General features: G+C 41.3%; 1 protein-coding gene across 4 annotated transcripts in view; it reads right to left on the minus strand.

Moving 5' to 3' along the window:
- Positions 1 to 4580: 4580 nt before the first annotated feature.
- KCNS3 (potassium voltage-gated channel modifier subfamily S member 3) overlaps positions 4581 to 21892 on the minus strand; it is a 190646-nt gene continuing 173334 nt past the window's right edge. For 2 of the 4 annotated variants that reach the window (XR_011526679.1, XR_011526677.1), the window contains 4 exons: positions 14997 to 15082; positions 14487 to 14827; positions 13374 to 13688; positions 4581 to 7107 (listed from right to left, as the gene is read on the minus strand). The gene's annotated coding sequence lies outside the window, so the exon portion shown is untranslated. Of the gene's footprint in view, positions 7108 to 12607; positions 13689 to 14486; positions 14828 to 14996; positions 15083 to 21892 lie in introns of those variants that run through there. The other 2 variants (XR_011526676.1, XR_011526680.1) reach the window with 2 other exon arrangements.

The following is a 21892-nucleotide window of genomic DNA, read 5'->3' on the forward strand; positions in this document are numbered from 1 at the left end:
GGTGTGCACTGCTGGGGAGAAAGAGAGAGATAAAGGACACAAATGTAGTCAAATGTTAATGTTTGGAGAATCTGGATGAAGGTGATTATCCAGGAATTTTTTGTATTATTCTTTGAACTTTCTGTAATCCTGAAATTATGTGAAAATAAATACTAATAATAAATAAAAACAAAAAAATTATTTAAAACATTAATAAGGCATAGTGATATTTTAACTTTTGGTTGAGAATACAGGTTATGAAAATATCAAGCACCTTTATATATTCTTCAATCTTTAAATACCATTCAAAAATATCTTTAAAAGCCTAACCTTCAGTTATGTATAGAAGAAGGGTTTTAAATATTCTATGTATTTGCAAATTGTAGTATACGTGGATAAAATAAATACACGTAATATTATGTACTCGTTTATGTATTATATGTGTGCAAAGAATGCAAAATATTTCCAAGTTATATCTATATTAACTTAAATTTCAGCAATTACCATAAGCAAAGTACAGTATTTTAATAGCATTTTATTACTGCATTGTCTCATTTTCCTGTGTAAAATGTATCATAACACACAAAGTAATTACAACTCCACAGATCATGTGCAAAAAGTAAATAAATTGTTGTAGAAGGGCCATGTAAGTCAAAATATTTGAAATGCAATGTTTGCTCTCCAAGTAATTTGAAAGCGGCTATGTGATTTGTATGATTCAAAAATTATATTTGCTTTCCTGAAAAAAATGAATTAATTAAATAAGATAGAACATAGGGGATTACAGTCTGAAACAAATTACAAAAGTAAAGAAAGACACAGTGATAACTCTTGAAGGAAGAGACAGGAAGAATGTGAAATGCTTGTATAGTTTCATGATGGTGCCATTGATAAAAACTGGTAGGTCTGGAGGAAGTGTTAGTTTGGAAAGGAGAGTGATAATTCAGTTTGGGACCTGTTGTGTGGAGATGTCAGTGGGACATTCATGGGGAGACATACAATACTCAAAAGAGGGTTGAGACTGGAGAGATATACTTTATACTAATTCACAATCAGTATATAATAATTGTAATTGTGAAAGTAAAGAAGAGGAAGAAGCCAGAGAGAAGAAAAGGAGCTGAGAAAAAAATTCCAGTAATTGCCTACCTTTGGGGATGGGAAGAGGAAGAAAGGAAAAATGACAAGTAGGAAGAGTTTGAAGGTGGCACCTTTTCCTAGATGACTTGGGATGAGAAAGTTGAGGAAAGGAAGGAGATTTTGCCAAACAACAGACAACACTGCAAAGGGACATGGAGTCTGAGGACAGAGTAAAGACTATTGGGTTTAAGGAAGAAAAGCATAGTCAGCTTTTCAGTAAACTTTGGAGTGATAGAGAGGAGTAATATTTTGACTAATACTTTTGAGTAATAGAGAGGAGAGAGAGGCAATCAGACTATAAAATGTCAAGGAAGGAATGAGGGTGATGAAAAGAAGGCAATGAGAACTGTTAAGGAGACTAATGATTAAAGACAGGAGGGGTACCCGAGTGTGCTTGATGCAGAACTTGGATTCGAACCTGGGTTTCTAGAACCTTCTTCTCAAGTCCATCCTACTCCTAATCCCCCTCAGGTGTGGATCTAATTTATAAGAGTGGTTAGGACAGAGCCCTGGCACATGCTGGGACATACAGGACCCAGTCCTGGGAGTCTTCCTTACACTGTTGCCGAATCTGCAGTCGGCTGCAAGGCCTTTCCAAAGTGAGTCAGTGGTAAATTCTGTAAGTAAATTGAAAGTTGATAAGACATCAAGAATTCATGAAATCCCGAGAAAAAATTTTAAGTACTTCTCAATTTATTTCTCCAAATGGAAATGACTTTAAGTCTTTGGGGCATAAAAATTGTGGAAAACAATGAAATCTAGATTCTTGCCCAACTATGTAGATGTAATCTTGTCGTCTTGCAAAAATTTTTTCAGCAATGTCATCATTAAAGTTGTAGCAGAGTAGCATTTTTAAGCTATACCAAACAGACTAAAGCTAAGTCAGTTTTGCTTTTAAAAAGCTGTGTAATTTAAATCTTGTGCTTCAGGAAGTTACTTGCTCAGTTTAGGAAAAAACCAAGAGAGAAAGAGAGAGAGCGTGCAATAACACAAAGAACGTAACTGCTAATCTCCAAGAGAAAATGTCTTGTCACACACTTCAAGTTTTACTGTTTTTTCCTCAAACAAAACTGATCCACGTTCTCTTGTCTTAGTTTTCCTCTCAGCATCTGACCCAGCAGGAAACATAGACCAAAAATATACACCTTCTGAGTTTCCTCTATTTCCATCTGAGTTGTAGCCCTAAGGAAATAAAAGCAGACCATAGCTAGATGATTTCTAGCCTAGAGATATTTCATTTTTATTCAAATAGTTTAAGCTCCATAAAGCATATGAAACCATATTTTCAAATTTCAAAGAATATGGTAAATGTGTCGTTCTCTCAGCATCATTTAATATTCGACAACTTGCTCCTAAATGATTTTAGTGTCTAAATATACTCTTTTTTTGTGGAGATTTTATCCGTTTGGGTGGAGTTTTTTAAAATCTTTCTGTCACTATATCATCTTCAACTCATTCTTTAAAGCACAGAATTATTACCTTTTTGTTGCTGACAAGATATGAAATAATTCTTTGAGGCACATTACATTTGAGAACCATCTATTTGTTCCAGTGCCCAGGAGTGAGATGTCTTTGAGAAATAGCACACTCAGTAACAACATTCCGGAAGTAATGTGGGGGACAGCATTTGAAGCACAGTTACATGGCTGCCTATGTCCCTTGATCAAGTTCATGCTTACAATTTAAAACTCTCTGCTCACATGGTCCCTACTTCCAACTGTGCCTCTCCCACCATCTTTGACCAGATGGATGCTCTCAATTTGTTACCTGGTATATACTTTTGCAACTATATGTGCTATGTCTTAAAATTATTCTGAGATCCTATTTAATTCATCCTGATTGTCCCAGGGCCAAATAAAGTTTCTGGGTTCTTGTGAGCACTTAGCCAATTCTCATGGAAAAAGAAAGGAGAGAAGGAGCTAGAAGCATCATCCTTTTCTAATTCTAGGTTTGGCTGGTATATTCCTCTAAGTTAAAACAATAGAAGTGAGAGTATGGCAGCCTCGGGGACAAGAACCCTCAATATTCCTCAGGAGCTACAAGGCTGAATGCAGTGGGCTGGGCTGCTCAAATCCAGTGTGCCTGATGACAAGCTTTAAATTCAACACAACTGTCTTAGTCCACTCTGGCTGTTATAAGAAATTATACCATAGACTGGGTGGCTTATAAACAACAGAAATTTATTTCTCACAGCACTGGAGGCTAGAGTCCAAGATCAGTGTGCCAGCATGGTTGGGTTCTGGTGAGAACCTTCTTCCTGGCTTGCAGACGGCCATCTTCTCCCTGTATCCTCACATGGCAGAGAGCAGAGAGAGCTCTCTAGGGTTTTTAAGGGCACACATCCCATTCATGAGGGCTCCACGCTCTTGACCTCATTATCTCCCAAAAACTTCAGTTCCTAATACCATCACATTGGTGGTTAGGATTTTAACATATGAATTTTAAGGGATACAACATTCTGTCCAGACAGCAAGTATGTGGTGCCACTTCTTCTGGAGAACTTAAGATGGACAGAGTCATCTAATGGCAGGGCTTATTGCACTTATTCACCTTACGCATGTCTGAAAGTTTGGGTCTAGAGTAAGGAGAAGCTGAACTCCACCCAGGACCTTCCAACCAAAAGTGATACTATCACAAACATTACACTCACCCCACTGGGCTTGATGTATTACATCAAGCAGTCTGACCACATCAAAACAGGTGCTTCTCTTTCTAAAATTCTTAATGTGATCCTTTCTTGCACAGCTTATTCTAGTGGTTTTGCATTTGAAATCAAGTTTGTCATTTGTGATCCTTACTTAACTCTAAGCAGCACATCTTTCCTCCAAGGCCTCTTTCCTCAAGTTCTCTTCAACTAGAAATTGTCTCATTCTCTGAAGTTTTGAGTACTTAAAGGGTTTTAGCCTCGCTTATCTTTTTGTTTTTCACTTCCTTTTTCTGATAGAGTCATCACAATAAATCCAGTCTTTAATTAGCATATATTGAGCACCTACCACATTCCAGAATCCAAAATGCACTTCCTATGAAGAGGGAACAAAGGGGCTTCTTAGGGCAGTAGTAGTTTTTCGGGTTGAAGCTGGTTACGAGAGTTATTTCTTACTTGTAGACATAGGTACTCCCCCCAGAAAAGAATGGTTGTGAAGAGTGAAGAGTCTATTACTGTGATAGAAAAGGAAGTAAGTGGAGAAGAGAGTCTGAGGAGGTTTCCAAGGCAGTTGTCAGCTAGCCAAGTAGATGAGGCCAGGGAGTGAAAAGTTTAATAGGTGCACCAGGGGCCATCCTGGTTCAATACCTCAGCCGTGATCATTACTTGTGGTGGCTACTCTGTAAAATGATTCATGGGAGGGTTGTGGTATTTAAAACTTGAGAGCAATATAGATAAGTATAATCCATTTAGGATTAAAAAATGAATTGCGTAAGTCCAAGAAGGGATAACTTAGATTGACAGGGGATTTTTAAAGTTATTTTTATTTTAAATTATGATATATTTCAAATATCGACCAACCACAAGCACAACATGAGCCAACAGAATTCTGAGGCTGAAGAAACCTAAAATTGTTGAGCCATTAGGCAGTGAGTGAAGAAATGCAATGCTCAGCTCAAGGGTAGCTATGGTTTTCTGGATCTGTCTGGATCATACACATCTGTGTATCCTGTTCTCTTCCAGAGGGGCCTTGACACAGGCACAGTGGAGCATGTTCTAAGGACAGTGGTCAGAATAATCAGGGGGTCAGCATCTGAGACCTGTGAGGGATGCTTGAAGGTTTAATCTGGAGATGACGCTCGGGGGTGCTGTGACAGCAGTCTCACAATGATTGAAGGGCTGTCATGAACAGAAATGGAACTGACTTATTCTCATGACTCCAGAGGGCTGATCAAGATCAATGAGTAAAAAGTCATGGAGAAGAAGCACAGGGTGTTGCATGTAGCAGGTGCTCAATAAATGTTTGAAAGAGTAATTTTCGTTCCTTCTCTGAATTAAAGTACAATACCCTTATAGGTTGTACAAAATTGAATTTTGAGTTGCTCTGACAGTGCTGTTCTTTTCAAAAGTCAATAGGAATATATATGAAATTAGTGAAAACATTTCCTTCAGAGTCACTGAAAGATTCTGTAGGACTGACAATCCCAAGTGGAATAGAATCAGTCACACATTTGGAGGGGAAAGTTAATACTTGTCTCAATGTATTTTTAAGCTTTAGGAAATGTTGAAGAAACTTTTTTAGTTTTATTTTCATAGAAATAGGAAATAATGTTTTGTCAAGAATGAAATATATATCTGAACAGAGAATCTCAAAAGTTATGTTTGATCTTTCTCAAAAATAATAATAATTAATTTTATCTCATTCAAATGACCAAGGCAAAGGACAACTATTGAATTGATTAAAATAATTTGCCTCCTCTTTCTTCGTCATCATTTTAGCTGTTCTTGGGGAAATCATGTCAACTAATTGTCCTGGCTTCCCATTGTCATCATGGAAATCTAACACCTTGCACACTGTCTGTACAGTTTTGGTGCCCATAGAATGTTTATTGAACTAAAGTAAAGGAAAGAAAATAACACTCCTGAGTGTTTACTATATGTCAAGCACTTTTTAAAGATATTTTAATTTTTTGTTGTATTTAATCCTTATGGCAATTCTTTTATTTATTTACTCATCCATTTAGTCATCATTTAATAAGTATTATGAATGGCCTAGTATGTGGTAAGCTTGGTATACATGATGAACATACAGTGATGAACAAAACAAAATTATAGAGTTTACAGAAGAAAAAACCAGAAAGAAACAGTGAAATCATAGAGAATACTTGGGTTTGGGGTGTGGGAACTGAATTGGTAAGGACATTAAGATAAGCCTTTTCTGGAGGCCGGCCTGGTGGCATAGTGGTTAAGTTCACATGCTCCGCTTTGGCAGCCTGGGGTTCACCACTTCGGATCCCGGACATGAACCTACATACCACTCATCAAGACAGGCTGAGGCAGCATCCCACATGTAAAATAGAGAAAGACTGTCACAGATGTTAACTCAAGACTAACCTTCCTCATCAAAAAAGAAGAAAAAAAAGATAAGTCTTCTCTGATTAACTGACATTTTAAGGTATGCTGGAGGATGAAACAAAAACAGCCATGAAAAGAACAGGGAGACAGGTTATCTGGACAAACAGAAAAGTACAAGCAAAGGCCCTGGGGTAACAATGAGCTTGGTGTACTGACACACCTGAAACAAGGTCAATAATTAGGAAGTAATATTACTCGCTTCCATTTTTTAGGTGAAATAATTGAAGAATCTATAGGCTAAATAAATTATCTAATGTCCCAAATCAAGTGTATTCTCGATCTAGGATTTAAATCTAGACTTTTCAGACCCAACAGCCTATGTTTTTTTCAGGATAAGTTCTACTTACCTCAAAGGGACAAGTCAAGAACATGGATCCTCAGTGCCCTGAGCAAGGTTTGGGTTAGAATCACTCATACCACAGGTTATCAGTTTGTCTCTTATTTTACCCAGCTGCCATGACCTAGCCTTCAGAGGGCCAACTGTTGTTGTTTAATTTCACCACAGCTCTATTTATTCCAGAACACTTGCATATCATAGCATTGATGTCGACGATCAAAGCAGTCCACTAGTAAAAAGCAATAAATAATTTATGGAGCAAAAATCACCTAATTTGTCTTCCAAGCTAAGGGAGAAGGGGATGCAAAATTATAATAGAAAACCAAAATTACAAAAACATCAATAATAGCTCATTATATCTGCATATTACTTGAGAGTCTATGTAGTTCTTTCTCCAAACAACCTGAATAGGCAGAACAGACATAACCACTCCACTCACGTTTTTGACTACAAATAAAAAATTTGAAGCACGACGGGTGGAAGAGAACATTTTTGCCCATGGTCATAAACCAGTGAGTGTCAGAATCAGACTGTATTCCAGGACCTCTGGCTCCAAATTCTGCATTGTTTCCTTCCAGCCTCATAGGTAGCTGCCCTAGAACAGGGGAAAGAATAGCAAGGATCTTAAGTACAAAAGAAATCCTTGTGTTGGAAGACTAAGAGCCACACTGGCAAGCTTTATTGATGTGTGTGGGCTGGGGAAGGACTGGCTGCCCTGAAACCCAAATTCTAGAATTCTTAGTAGCTTGTCATGACTTCCCAGTTCTCCATACGAGTAAGTTAGTTAAACTAATCAGGACTTACATATTTGGTCTTCAGCTTCTTGGGTCTTTTACATACCACATTTAAGAAATAGAAAACAATTTGCATTTTCTCTTTTGGTTGCTTTGACAAGTGTAACTATTTCCAAATGATAGCAGCCATCATCTTTTAGGTGCTTATGACACACCAGAAACTGCAAATTTTGTTGCTTTCATCATCTAAGTTAATCCTTACAGATCCTTGTGAGGTCAATACTATCAGTCAACACCTTATATAGATGAGAAAATTGAGGCTTACCATGTTAACTATACATTCATGGGCATACAACCAGTAAAAAGCGAAGCTAGGGGTGTTTGTCCAGTGTCTCCTTGGCCCATATAATCCTGTATACAGTATTAATTCGCTTAAAATCTCTCCCTTTTCAAAAACCATCAAGTCCTTTTTTCAAGTGCCACATTAGCCTAGCCTGTGTGAATTGGCCAACATTCTGAACGAGAAGGGTCCAAATGACTGGCACGTTCTTATATAGATATTTTTCTTAAAATAGATTGGATCTGTTTCCATAAGGGTGATTTGGAAAGCTAAAAAGCAGTGAAAATATCAAATATGGTTAGCCACAGATCCATTCTCCTCTACCCAGCTGTCTTAGTTAGCTCAGGCTGCCATAAGAGGATACCGAAGACTAGGTGGCTTAAATGACAGAAATTTACTTTATTGTAGTTCTGGAGGCTAGAAGTTCAAGACTAAGGTGCCAGAAAATTCAGTTTTTGATGAAGCTTCTCTTCCCGACTTGTAGGCTGCTTTCTTGCTGTGTCCTCACACGGCCTCTGTGCACGTGCAGAGAGTGAGAGTTCTATGTCTCATCCTCTTCTTAAAAGGACACCAGCACTGTTGGATTAGGGTGCCACCCTTGTGACCTCACTCAGCCTTGTTACCTCATTAACCCCGTCTCCAAATATAACCACACGGAGGGATAGGGCTTCAACATAAGAATTTGGGGGGACACAATTCAGACCATTAGACCATCCACCTCCCTCACTCAGAGAGAGACTAAGGGCCAATGGCTTTAAGCAATGAAACCAAATTTTATGTCTGAAATTGGGGTGGTTCCTATGACAAAGAGGAAGTCATGCTTCTTTTTCAGTCCTTTTTCTTAATAAAGGCTCATGAAGGCAAATTACAAAATCTTAGCAAGTGAGGGGAAGGTTGTAGCCTGGTGTTAGATTAAAGAGATAAAGGCTCAGGTACCCTATACAGCTTCATTCACTTCTCACTTTCACCAACATTATCACCTTTATCCGCAATCCCCTCCATTCCCCTCTAGGCCACTGCAATAGATTCTTGACTGATTTCTGGGCCTCTGAGGTTCCATCTCCAAACCACTTCTAAATGGCAACCAGAGCAATTTGTTTAAATGCAAAATTATTTTTTGAGGACTCTCCATACTGTTTTCCATAGTGGCTATACCAATTTACATTCCAAAGAGCAGTGTATGAGGGCTCCCTTTTCTCCACAAACAGAACTACCATATGATATAGCTATTCCACTTCTGTGTATTTATTCAAAGGACATGGAAACACCAATTTGAAAAGACATAGGCACCCCTATGTTCAATGCAACATTATTTATAATAGCCAAGACTTGGAAACAACCTAAGTGTCCATCGACAAATGAATGGATAAAGAAGTTGTGGTATATATATAAAATGGAATACTACTCAGTAATAAAAAAGATGAAATCTTGCCATTTGTGACAACGTGGATGGACCTTGAGAGTATTATGTTAAGTGAGATAAGTCAGATGGAGAAAGACAAATACAGCATGATTTCACTCATATGTGGAAGATAAAAAAATAATAATAACAAACAAACACATAGATATAGAGAACAGATTGGTGGTTACCAGCAGGGAAGGGAGGTGTAGGAAGGACAAAAGGGCTAAAGGGAGACATCTGTATGGTGACAGTTGGAAACTAGACTTTTGGTGATGAACACAATGTAGTCTATACAGAAGTTGAAATATAATGATGTACACCTGAAATGTATATAATGTTATAAACCAATGTGACCTCCATAATAAATAAATAAGATAACATAAGCAAAAGATAAATGAATAAATACAAAATTAGTCATATCTTCCTGCTTGAAATCCCATAGTGGCTTCCAGTTTCTCCTTTGATAAAGTTCCAAAGTCTTCACATAGAATTTTCTTCAAGACCAAGAATGGCCCAAGATTGCCTGTCCCTCCAGCCTCATTGGGCCATAAACCCCTTGTTCTGGGTGTCCAGCCCCAACTGTTTCCTGGTTCTTCAGGCTCCCCAGGCCAGGTCTGGAGCCTCAGTTAGAAGCTCCCACAGCACCCTGCACTTCTCCATCAGCACACTTAGTATTGCTGTAACTAAATAGTTAGCTGTGTGATTGTTTGTCTCCCATAGATGTCAGGTCTATGAGGCCAGGGATGCTGATGACCCATAGCACAATGCTTAGTTAGTAAGCCCTTGATAAATATCTGATGAATGGATGACTCCAGGTGGATGGAGATTTGGCTGCCTGGTTAGAGGACTTGGATTTTAATCTTTGGAACATAAGATGCCATTGAAGATTTCAGAAACTGGAAGTGACGTGCACAAAATCTTTCACCACTTGGCCCAGAATATAAATGAGGGAATTTAGTGCCACCTTTGCCACATAATACTCTGGGAGCCTCCAGAGTGAAAGGGCCTGGAGGTCAATAAGAGTCAGCTGAAAAGGACGATGCTTTCTAAGGACAGTCTTCAGAACCACTCTGAACCAGTCTCTGAAGAAGTAGCTGCAAGTTGGAGGACAGTGAACTGTGTAGGTGCTACACTCCCTTAGGCCACAGAAGATGCAAAATTTCTGACATTCAGGCTGCACAGACCTTTGAATATCAGCTGAGCCAAGGGCCATATCTCAGAAGGATTCAGGAGCAGGGAAGTTCAAATCCACGCAGTCCAGAATTTATTTCTAGAGGTTGTCACAATACATAACTAGTTGAGCGCTTTGCATAAACACATATTTATAGGCTGTCAGTATAAATGTAAAGGATGTGTGCATGAGGGTTTGTCTGTCCCATTTATCTCGAGGGGTTTCTCGGGAGCTGAAGAACATGGTATTGCTTCCACTCACCGGAGTCGGGTTAGAAAAAAAAAGAAAGCAGACTGAATTCACTCCAAAATACTGTTTTATTTTCAAGGCCATCTGTGCTCAGACATACCCCAGAGGCAATAAAAAGCTGCATTATTCTTCATTATTGTCCTGGAAGAGTATTCTGGCTTAATAAGGGAGGCTTAATTTTGTAAATGGGAAAGAACAACAGCTCCCTGGTATGGTGAATTAACTTGCTTTTGATAAATAAATGAATTTTCTCTCTGAGTAAACTTTGCTGAAGTTATTCAATGTCTTATTTTTTACTTGGTACTAATATTCTAATACCACAGAGCTCTGTATGTATCTGGTTAATGCTTTGGCTTTTGTATAGCGAAGTTAAGTTTCAATTTTACAAATTTTTAAAAATCTTATTTGGTCAGTTTGTGAAAAATTTGCTTAAATATTATTTTTTATCTTGGGAATAATTTTTCCAGATGAGGCAAAGTCATTAAGTGAGTGAAAGGGCAAAGTTGCTCACTCGGCTTAGGGGGAGAGCTCAGAAGCTTCTGCCCTGCTTTGGATTGAGATGACCCACACGGCCTTCTGCAATGTTTACTAAAGCACTCTAATTCCCACACCACGTGCCAGAGGAAATCATATGTTAATGTCTTCCTCAGTTTTGAGACTGGGTATCCAATACTCAGTTTCGACTTTACAAAGGCATTTTCTCAAGTGTAGACATTTTTGAATGCTTGGGTTTGCATTTCTGACATTAGAGGACATTGTCCATTTACCTGGATCATGTGACCAGGACAAGTGAGGACCCCGTGGAACACCAGCTGAACACACTAAACTCCCCATGGGCAAGTTCAGGGCTACACAGAGTGACATATGTGCAACTAGAGGGCAAAATCTGAAGTGGGGAGGCCACCCTCACAATTCTGTACGGTCAAGGATCAGCTATGTGGGCGAGGAAGAGCTATGGAGTTAGGTCCGGGAGACCTAAGTTCATAACTAACTCTGGGAAATCATTTAACCTCCTGAGCCTTAGTTTTCTCACCAGTAGAATGGACACAATCATCCACCCAAAGTTGATTGCCAGGATACAGTGAAATTATAGATATGAAAGCACTTAAATTAGAAAGCATGGCTGTGAAGCTTCAATAAGACTGCCCAGCGCACAGCCTGATACTTATTAGACCAAAGGCCCTTTTAAGGCAAGGGCTTTCTCATTCAGCTGGGATCCCCAGGATTTATCTAAGACAGCAACCAGCATGTGGGAGGCAGCAGAAAAACACAAGATGAATAAATGTATGAGGGAATTATTGAACATAACAGATGCTCAATCAATGTTAGTTTCTTCCTTCTCCGCAAGGCTAAAAATGGTGCCTTGTATTTAGTGCTTTAAAAAGTTCTGCTGTTGGGTTCACAGATGTTATTGCATCATGCCTTTCGCCCCCCAGTACATTCCAACTTCCCTGGTAAATATATAAACCCTCAAGTGCCAGTTCTGAGACTGGAGTTTAGGATTCAGAGGAACATCAGGCAGAAGGGTTTTGTTGGGCCTGGCAAGCCATAAAGAGCTTCTTAGTCCACCTAGAAGAAGCGGCCTGGCTGTGAGAGCAGAGTGAGAGGAAACTAGTGAAAGAAAGTGAGAGCTGTAGAGGAGGGTTGTCTTAGACAACAGAGCCTGCAGCAACAGCTTCTGGGAGAATGTCACTGGGGAGTACAATCCCCGGGAGCAGAAGAGAGGGAAGAGGCATGGGGCAGCGAAGGAGGGGGAGAAAAATATTGAAAAGTCTCTTCCAAAGCAGACCAGAGCCTCTTCAAGCTGACTTCAGCCTCCTGAAGCCACTGCAGCTCTAAACAGTGTCTCCAAGGGGAAGAAGGGTAAAAAATGTATTCACTGGCTCCACAGAAGTTTACCCATGAAATGTTAACTCTTCCAACATCCAGGTTGCTCAAGCTTGGGTGCCAAGTGGATGCTGCAGCGTCTTCTAGAGCAGAGAAACCCTGGACGGGAAGCCCATAGTGTAGGTATCAGGAAGTGTATAACGAGGCATGTCCACAAGGGACCTGAGGGTCCCAGAGCGGCTTCCCCAGTGAGCTCCTCCATCTGCAGCATCCAGAGAGGTGGCAGGACCTGGCTGTAGGACACAGGAGCAGCACAGCCAAAGGCAGGGCAGCTCTGGCCTGCATAAATGAAAGCTGGTGCAGAAATGTCTTGGCTTTTTCACTCTTGAGATAATTTTATTAATCAAAACTTCTTAAACCCCATAATTGCATGGTTGAGATAGCATGGCAGAGTGGAAAGAGTAGAGAACATTAAGCCAATTCTGGTTCAAACTCTGACTCTAAGCTAAACCATACAGCCCTGTGACTTAGAGCAAGTCGCTCTCTGTGCTATGGCTTCTCCATTTCAAAATGGAAGTAATAACATGCACCTGGAGTAGCGGGTTGGAAACTGGAGATTAGATAGATAGATATTATATACGTATGAATATGTATATATGTATATATATGCCTAGTATGGTGATTGGCACAAAATGCATGCTCAGTAAATGATACTGAAATCAGAATCAGATTGAAGTAGAGATTTGGCAGGCGAGAGTGATCTTTAAACATAAACTTGGATTATGTCATTCCTTTGCTCAGACCTTCTAGTGCTTTCGCATTGCAATCAGAATAACATGCAGATACTCTTTCCCCTGGCTGACGAGGCTCAACCTGATCCAGTGCCTGCCTGCCCCTCAGACCTGTGCTCCAGCACTAGCTTTTCAGTTCCTCAAACCCACCAGGCTCCTTCCCACCCCAGAGACCTTGCACCTGCCTTGCTTTCTGCCAGGAGTTCACTTTCTCCTTTGATTTCTATCTCTTTCCTATCTTTCAGATCTTAGCTCAAATGTCAGCTCCTCAAAGAGGCCTTCATTGACACCCCCATTTAAAGTATTCCCTGACATTGCCTCACCTTTGACTGTTTCGTGGTGCTTACCTCTATCTTAAATCAACACACAGATTAGTGGAGCTCCTTCTTCATTATCCAACTCAGCCCACTGGAATGTGAACTCCCTCGGAGCAGAGTCTTCATTTTCCCCTGATCTCCAGAGTTCAGAACAGTGCTAGGCACTTAGGGGACTCCTTATAGGTTTGTTAAATGAATGAATAATGAACTTCCATGGTCAGCCAAATTCTCCCCAAGTCTGGGGATGAGGCGACTGCCCAGGATCTCAGGAGTGAAGCAACATCTGGGGTTGAATCCACTCAGAAGGCCGTTCTCATTTCAGGAAGCCACGAGCCGGGCTGCGACCTGGACCAGAACAGCATAAGTGGAATAACTAATTACTATGAGCAAGATCTTGAAAGATTTGAATTTAAAAAGCTTTATAATATTTAAAACTGATGCTAACAGCAAGTTCAACCCATAGACATAATGTAGGTGGTCTAGATGTCCCATTTGCTTTTGACGTATTTCTCTGTCCGTCCATCTAGTCATCATTAACTGACACCCAGCAATGTGCCAAACTCTGTATTTTCTCCAATCTCAAAGCTCTTCCAAAAGAGCCTCTAATATACTATTTCAAGTGACTTTTGAAAGCAGTTCCCTGACTATCCATCAATGAAAGTATATATTCTAAAGATAAAACTACAAATAAATATTCAGAAAAAAACCTGCTCCCTGTATAAAGCCAACCCCTCCACAATGTCTCCTTGCGCCAACCCTACTCGGCAGCAAGCTCTTTTCCTCCAAATCCCTAAACACACATGTATAGAATCTGCATCTCTTCCTCCCTCCCTCTTAACCTTGCCATGCTCAATACAGCATCAGGGTGTCATAGAAGGAATACTGGCTTTATCAAACACATTGTACTTAAAATCTTGGCTCCATCATTTACTATTTGCCGTCTTTCCCCAAGTTACTAAAAAATTTCTGAGTTTCATTTCCTTTATTTGTAAAATGAGCATCATAATACCCTCACAGCACTGTTGTGAGAAATAAATATGAGAAATAAATGTGAAAAAGCATGTTAAGTCCCTGGCACACAGTAGTTGTTCAAAGAATGGAAGTTACTATTACTATGACTATTATTATTATTATTATTATTACCATTAGTGTTTCCTCTCTGCCTGTCTTGGCTCGTCAGTGGGTCTAGATGTTGAACCAGAGAGCATTTTTTTCCTTGTTGCTTCCTTATCCTCGATAATACTACAATGATAGTAGATGTTCCATAAAAGCTCACTGATCAGGTTTATTTTCATAAAACTTAAGAGTTGAGTTCAAAAAACATTTACTGAGGGGGCTGGCCCCGTGGCCGAGTGGTTAAGTACACGCGCTCCGCTGCGGTGGCCCAGGGCTTCGCTGATTCGGATCCTGGGCGTGGACATGACACCACTCATCAGGCCATGCTGAGGCAGCATCCCAAGTGCCACAACTAGAAGGACCCGCAACTAAAATATACAACTATGTATTGGGGGGATTTGGGGAGAAAAAGCAGAAAAGAAAAAGAAAAGAAGATTGGCAACAGTTGTCAGCTCAGGTGCCAATCTTTAAAAGAAAGATAAAATTAAAAAAAAAATTTACTGAAACTTTCCAACAAGGACTGTAGTAGACACTCACATACGTTTGGATGAAAGAAGAGGCCGGTCCCTGGCGTGATTTCTGAGGCACCAGAAATGCTGGGTTTTCCTTCTGATGGCTGATGCCTAGAATTCAACCATTGACATGATATTTGTTTAGTTTAACACTGTACTCCCAGTCAAAATGCAAACCCCCCTGGGAGGGCTTTTTTCTTTTTTCTAGAGCATTTGCCTGGAATACAGGGAGAGAATGAGGAGCCTGACAACTGAAGGGAGGAGGGAGGGCCAGGAGCAGGAAAGATAGAGGATCTGAGGCTAAGTCAGTCCTTATCCAGTCCTTTTCAAGGGAAAGGCTGCAAAGCAATTGTCAGAGAGACACATTGCTGCATAGAATCATCACCCAAGAGAGGGCAGAGCATGTGGCCCATCTGAAACCTTCCACAGCAGGAGGAATCTGCCTTCTCCCTGTCTGTGCCCTGTGGGTCACATGAATTCCACCCAACCTACAGCACTAACCCATCCCAGGAGCTGGTAGGATATATGGCTTCCCTCTCCACTCTGTCCTGAATTAGTGATTACATTCCAAATCTGTGGGCTTCCCAGTGTCACTTCTGCTCAGGCATTCTCCTGGGAACAAAGCCAGAGACACAAGGTAAAATCTGATGAGACCTCCTGCCTACCATTGCTGGATTTGGTTATCTGCCAACCTAATTGCCAGAGAACTCTCCAGCATCCAGCTGCCTCAGCCTCATTTCCAAAAAGCAACACTGAGAACGATTGCCTCAGTGACTCCTGGCAACAGCCAACTTATAAATGCTCGCAGTTAACCTCTCCTGTCACCAGAGGAAGAACTACGTTTTGATGGTTTAGAAATTCAGTTGAATTTGGTAAGCCACATAACAGGCCTGGCCTGACCCCGTGGAGGAGTCAGAGGTGTATAAATAATGGTTCTTGCCCTCAAGAAGCTTGCAGTCTAGCAGAGAAGAAAGATTCAAACACAGAACCTGACTCTTAGTAGCACCTAATGGAAGTCTGGTTTGAAAACGCATTGAAGTTGACTGTCTCTGATAAGCAGCAGAATGAAATATTAATGAAAAGACATGTTTTCTAAATTGGAATGAAATCCACATAAAAAGGAAGGAGCAGTTGGTGCTGACCAAACCCAGCAAGAGAGGAAGAGCCACTCCAGGAGATGAGAGCAGGCAGAGAAGCCTGGGCACCACAAGCAGAGCAAACAGCTGGAGCAGGACAGAGGTGGGAGGCCGAGAGCTGCCTCCAGTCTGGCACAGGGGGAGTTTATAGGAGATAAGTCTGGAAAGGAGGGGTCAGATTATGGATTATGAAGAGCTCTGAGGTTCTGCTAAGAAACTTTTTTCTTCCTTTCTTTTCTTTTTTTTTGTTTTTGTTTTTGCAAGCAATTAGCGTTTGGCAAAGGTCGAGGAATGCGGACTGCTCCTAGCTGTGTTTCAGGGCAGACACAATGGTGGTTGAATGGGGAGGGAGTCGTGCTGCAGGCCAGATGCCGGGGAAAGATGAGAGACATTCCTACTGCCAAGACCCTGGTGGACCCCACTCAAAGGAAAACTGCTAGAGGAGGAGAGAATCATTTAAAGCTATGGGTACTGAAAGTAGCCTCTGTGTACAGTGATAGCCTTTCCCTTGGAAAACAGATACTTGGTGGATTGTTCAAGTCTCAGTTGACGTCCCAGTGGGTCCTGGAGAACAGAGACGGAACCTAGGATGGCAGACAGGCTGCATGGACAATGGTCATCATCAGCTTGTGCATTCATTCCTCAGGAGCCTGGAGAACACAGGGCCTGAGCCCCGTGCTGGGAGTCACTGAGCCCTCCAGCGTGTTTCTCCCAACAGACAGGTCCACCACGATCAGAGCTGCCTTGTCACCCAAAGCCCCTGCAGGAAGCTCCCAGGAGTCTTGGCGTGGGGAAGCACCACATTCACTGAGTCACTCCCTCATCCACTTCACAAATATTTGTGGAGTTCACCCCAATGATTAAATCCTTTCCACAAAGGGAAAGGACTTTACCATGATCTTTATTAGTTATTGGATTTTCCATTTCTCAATATGGGGGTGGAGAAGAAGATGCAATAAAGGCAAACAGTTTGAAATTGATTGTTTGTTCTCTCCAGGGTAATTTCCTGGCAACTGACAAAATATACAGACCATGAGAACCAGTCACAAACTTATTGTAAAACCTCTTTCTTTGCATTTTAGATCTAAGAAAAAATAATCTAAGCCCCGATTTCCTTATTTCTAAAATGAGAATAATACCACTAACCTCACAGGGTAGCCATGAGCTGGTTCACCACTATGTGGTGGTGGAAAGCAGTGCAGAGCTCTAGGGGGCTCCATTCACATAGATTACAATGTGAATGGTGCCCACCGGAGTTGAGCAGTACACAACTTCTACAACCATAAGTGACAGCCCTGGTGCTGAGGGAATAAAGCTATGAAACCACTTTATAAACTGTGAAAGGTTGTGTATAATCATCCTAACTATTGCCCAGGATGTCCAAGGGAATACTCAAATCCCAACAGTGAAGTCAGGGGCATGACTGAGCCATGAGCAGCTTGAATTAACTGTAAGGTCATGCATAACAGCAACAAAGAACTTTATCACTGCAAATGGGAAACCTTGCAAGCCATTTGACCTGCTGAGGGAACTAGATTAGGGATTGCAGAAAAATGGAGCAAATAGTCACAGTAGCAGATGTATGTTGACTATTTATTTTATTCCAGACACTATTCTAAGCATGTTACATGTGTGGTTTACGTTAATCCTCACTACCACCACATTAGGTGGATACTCTTATCACCCCCATTTTATAGGTGAGAAAATGCTACACGAGGATATTAAATACTAGACCAGGGGACCACAGTTGTAAGCAGTGGAGCAAAGAGCTGAAACCTGGCAGGCTGCTCCAGCAGCTGTGATTTCAACTACCTTCCTGCCTCAGCAGAGGAAAAGCCACACTGAGCCATGAGGTTTCCTGTGCAGGGTCTGGGCATCAGCCACCCAGTGGGGAAAACAGACGAAGCCAACAAACGAAGCACCAGTGGTGCATTGGGTGCTTCTAGATGCTGGTCCCTGCCCTCCAGGAATTTGCGCTGTGTCTGAGGCCATCAAAAACCCAGGAGAAAATCAGTAAATTAGAGAAGCCCATTCAATCATGTGGCACCATGTGACTGAGTGTTTAGCAAAAGGAAAGAACTTTCTGAAAGGCTTTCTGAAGGACCTGGAGCCTGATCAGCTTCTTGGAAGGAAAAATTTAAAAAGAGGTGGGAGAGGGAGGCACTGTCTCTGAATTTTTCTCCCTTGGTATGTGATTAGGGTGTGGGTGGGGAGATCAGGTAGAATTGACCTGGTTGTAATGACAGAGCTACTATTTGTCAAAATTAGTTAAAGGAAAAAAAACTAATCTGGATGTGGTAGCAATGGTTCCCATTTTTCTTTATTTTTATTGTCTATCATGATGAAAGATGTGAGATTTTACATTGTCGCAAAACAAATAGAACAATGGCTGATGTTTCATAACATATATATCTCGTTTATGTACCTATAATATTTCTATCACATCTTAATCATCAAGTCTTTTTCCTTCCTGGAACATCATGATATTACTTTGGGGGGCAATACACCCCACTATCTTCCTTTCTCCTAATAAGATGCTTATGACTGATGGATGAAGTCCAAACTGTGAGTGTCATAAAGATCAGGTAAGTATGCAGAGTTGAGAAGGGAACAAGAAACTGGGTCTAGTAAGCCAGAAAAGGTGTATAACCCAGTCCTCAAATCAAGGGTCCAAAGACTGGCAAGTGGGACCAGGACACAGAGGCAGAGATGGGGTTTCCAAAGAAGGTGGAAGAGCAGCTGGTGGAGAGTGGACAGGAAGATGTCCCAGCCCCTTACCAGGAGTGGCCTTTATTTAAAGCTGTGTGTAAATGTTTGCAGAGGTTTGGTGCTTGGAGAGCTGAGTAGACATGGAGACAGAGGACAGACTAGGGCATTCCAGAGAAGAGGGAAACAAAGCAATGGGCACAAGGAATTTGTGGCATATGAATTTGTCCAAAGTGCTTATTGAAAACCCTTGCTTCAAAGTCCTGCTGCTCCTTCCATCTGAAATATTCCTCTGTGGAAACCCCGGATGTTTCATGGTGGTGCCTCAAAGGCTACTTGAGGAAAAGAAGTGAGGACTGATTTGATTTTCCATGCTGGTCATTGCCCCTGTCTTCTCCCCAAACAACTCTCACTTGGCTTTGAAGCTCCTGCAGTAAGACTATTTCACCCACCACCCTGCCCCAGTCACCTGTAGACTTCCATGCTCCCATGCGTACTTCCTCTCGTTCCTCTCTCCAGTACTACTCCTATTCTGATTCTGAGTGATTTCAATGTCCACATAGACGATCCTTCCCATACTTGGGCCTTTCAGTGGCTTGACATTTTTTCCTCCAATTCTCTTGCCCCCTACTCCTTTGGGCCCCTCCCACAGCCACACGTTAGTCCTTCTTAACACGAAAGGCACTGGCCCCTCCCCTGATCCTAATTTCGGAGTCTCACTCTGACCCTTTGGCATATCTTTCTACCTCATTTCCTCTGATTCCCCTCTAATATCTATCTCCAGGATTCTGTGACCCCACCAGGACCTAAAATGTTTTGATCTTTCCTCTGCTCAGTTTTCCTTTCCCTCCTCACCCAGAATTGGGCACTATGGCCCATCATTATAATCTCTTCCTTGCCCCCTCGTCCTCATTCAGTCCAACTTTTCCTGATAGAATCCAGGCCCTCTGTCTTCCTTCCTCCTGACATCATGCTATTGCTGATGGGTGAAGGGAGCGTCAACCAAACCTGAACTGTGGCCCGGAGAATACACAACCCACCTGACTGGTCTCTTTTGCAACCCAAAATCACAAATGATCAATTCATGACTGGCACTTTGTGCTGCCTGGCAACCTTCCTCATTTTTCTAGTCCACTCACTCTTTCTCTGGTAAAAAGTTATTTTGTGCCTTTCTCTCTATTCTGACACCTCTAACAACTCCTCTCCCATACTTGCTCTTGGCTGATTACTCTGCTTCTTAATTCACTGAGGAAAAAGAAGCAATCAGAAGAGATATTTCACAAGCTCCCATCATCACATCTTCCAGGCTACCTGCATTCATACCCATATATTCTGCCTTCCTTCTAGTTGCTGCAGATACATAGTTGTGCTACTTACCAAGGCACAATTTAAAATGTAAGACAAATTATGTCACTCCTCTGCTCAAAATTTTTCAACAGCTTTACATCTCACTCAGGATTCAGGGGCAAAAAAAAAGGTAAAGCTTTTAATCATAATTTGCCCATCCTTCATATTCCTCACTTCCTCTCCAGATTTATTTGCCCCTTACTTCCTCCGTCTGCAGGCCTCATTAACTTCCTGCTGTTCCTGGAACTCTGAATTCACCCATCTACCTCAGGGCCTTTGCACTTCCTTCCTTGCTTGAAATGTTCTGCCCCCTGATATCAAAGAGACCTTCCCTAACCACCCTACAGATGACATCAATCTTGGCATTCCCTAACTCTATTCCCCACCTTTATTTTCTCCAAGGCACATGGCTTTTTGTTGCTGCTGTTGTTGTCATTATTACTATTATCGTATTCTCACACTTGGATATAAACTCTTTGAAAACCACACTTTTATCTCCTTTGTTTACCACTATTGAAAAAACTGCCTAGTGCAGTGTCTGGCATTTGGTAAGGCTCAAGTAATATCTTTTGAATGAATAAGTTAATCTGACTTATAACTTCATTTTTCACATAATATTTTTTTCCAATAAATCGTTCTGCTCCTTAAAAAAAAACGGAGTCTGAAAACCACTGCTCTAGATTACAGAAGCTATTGCTTGGACAAATGTGGTCATCACTTTGAAACATTTTGAAATAATAGCTCTATTTTAGGCATCTTGGCCTCTAAACTCGGCAGTGACAAGATTAAACCTAAATTAGGGGCCCCAGTTTTCAGGAGTAAGCAATGGTTTCTATTCTTTCCCCTATTTCAGTTTGAAAATGACCCTTTTCTACAGCGTGATCTGTGAGTTCTCACCATGAGGCTGAGACATAATGACAAGAGTGTCCCCAAGCAGCATTGCCAATGTGAGGAGATGACTAGGAGGTATTTCCTACATCATGACAGGGGAGCACAGAATGAGTGCCCTGAAATGAATGGGCCTGGGGCTGGGGTATGCTCCAGAATCACATTTTGTAGCCTCTCTGTCTGATTCTTTTGAAGCCAGACTGACTGTCTTTGGTGGATTTATCTTGCCAAGCCACAGGAGAGCTATCTTGAGATGATAAAGCTAGAGAGGTGCCTTAGCGTCTCATGGAGGCTTGTTGTATTTCTCCAAATATTCCTTGAACACTGACTTTACAATGCATTCATTCCTCCCTACTAGAAAGTAAGCTGCCTGAAGAAGAAACTTAGTGGGGCTTGGTCACTTATTCACAAGCTCCTATAGCAGTGCCTGACACAGGTTCAACACCCTAGATTCACTGTTGGATGAGTAAACGAAGATAAAGAATCTATACACTTATTCTGCAAATATGTGCTGAGTACCTTCCATGTGTCATGCACAGACAGATACAAAAAAGACAGAATCACAGTCTTCCATCTGGAGAAGCCAATAATACAGGCCTTCTGACAGGTAGAAACAAAACGTGAAACTTACCCCTGGGGCTTTCAGTCTAATGTGGAGTGAAGACACACATACAGACAGCTATTGATAAAATGAATCAGAATGAAATAATAGAAAATAAAGTTACAAGGAGTGCAAGAGCACAAGGGAAGAAACAATTAAGTCTGACTTTGGAGGGGCAGTCAGAGAACGTGTCCGTGAAAGTGCAGTTGGAGCAAAGCCTTCAAGTCCAAGAAGAAATTCTTC

The sequence above is a fragment of the Equus przewalskii genome, chromosome 14 (assembly GCF_037783145.1).
Source record: "Equus przewalskii isolate Varuska chromosome 14, EquPr2, whole genome shotgun sequence".
NCBI classification, from domain to species: Eukaryota; Metazoa; Chordata; class Mammalia; order Perissodactyla; family Equidae; genus Equus; species Equus przewalskii.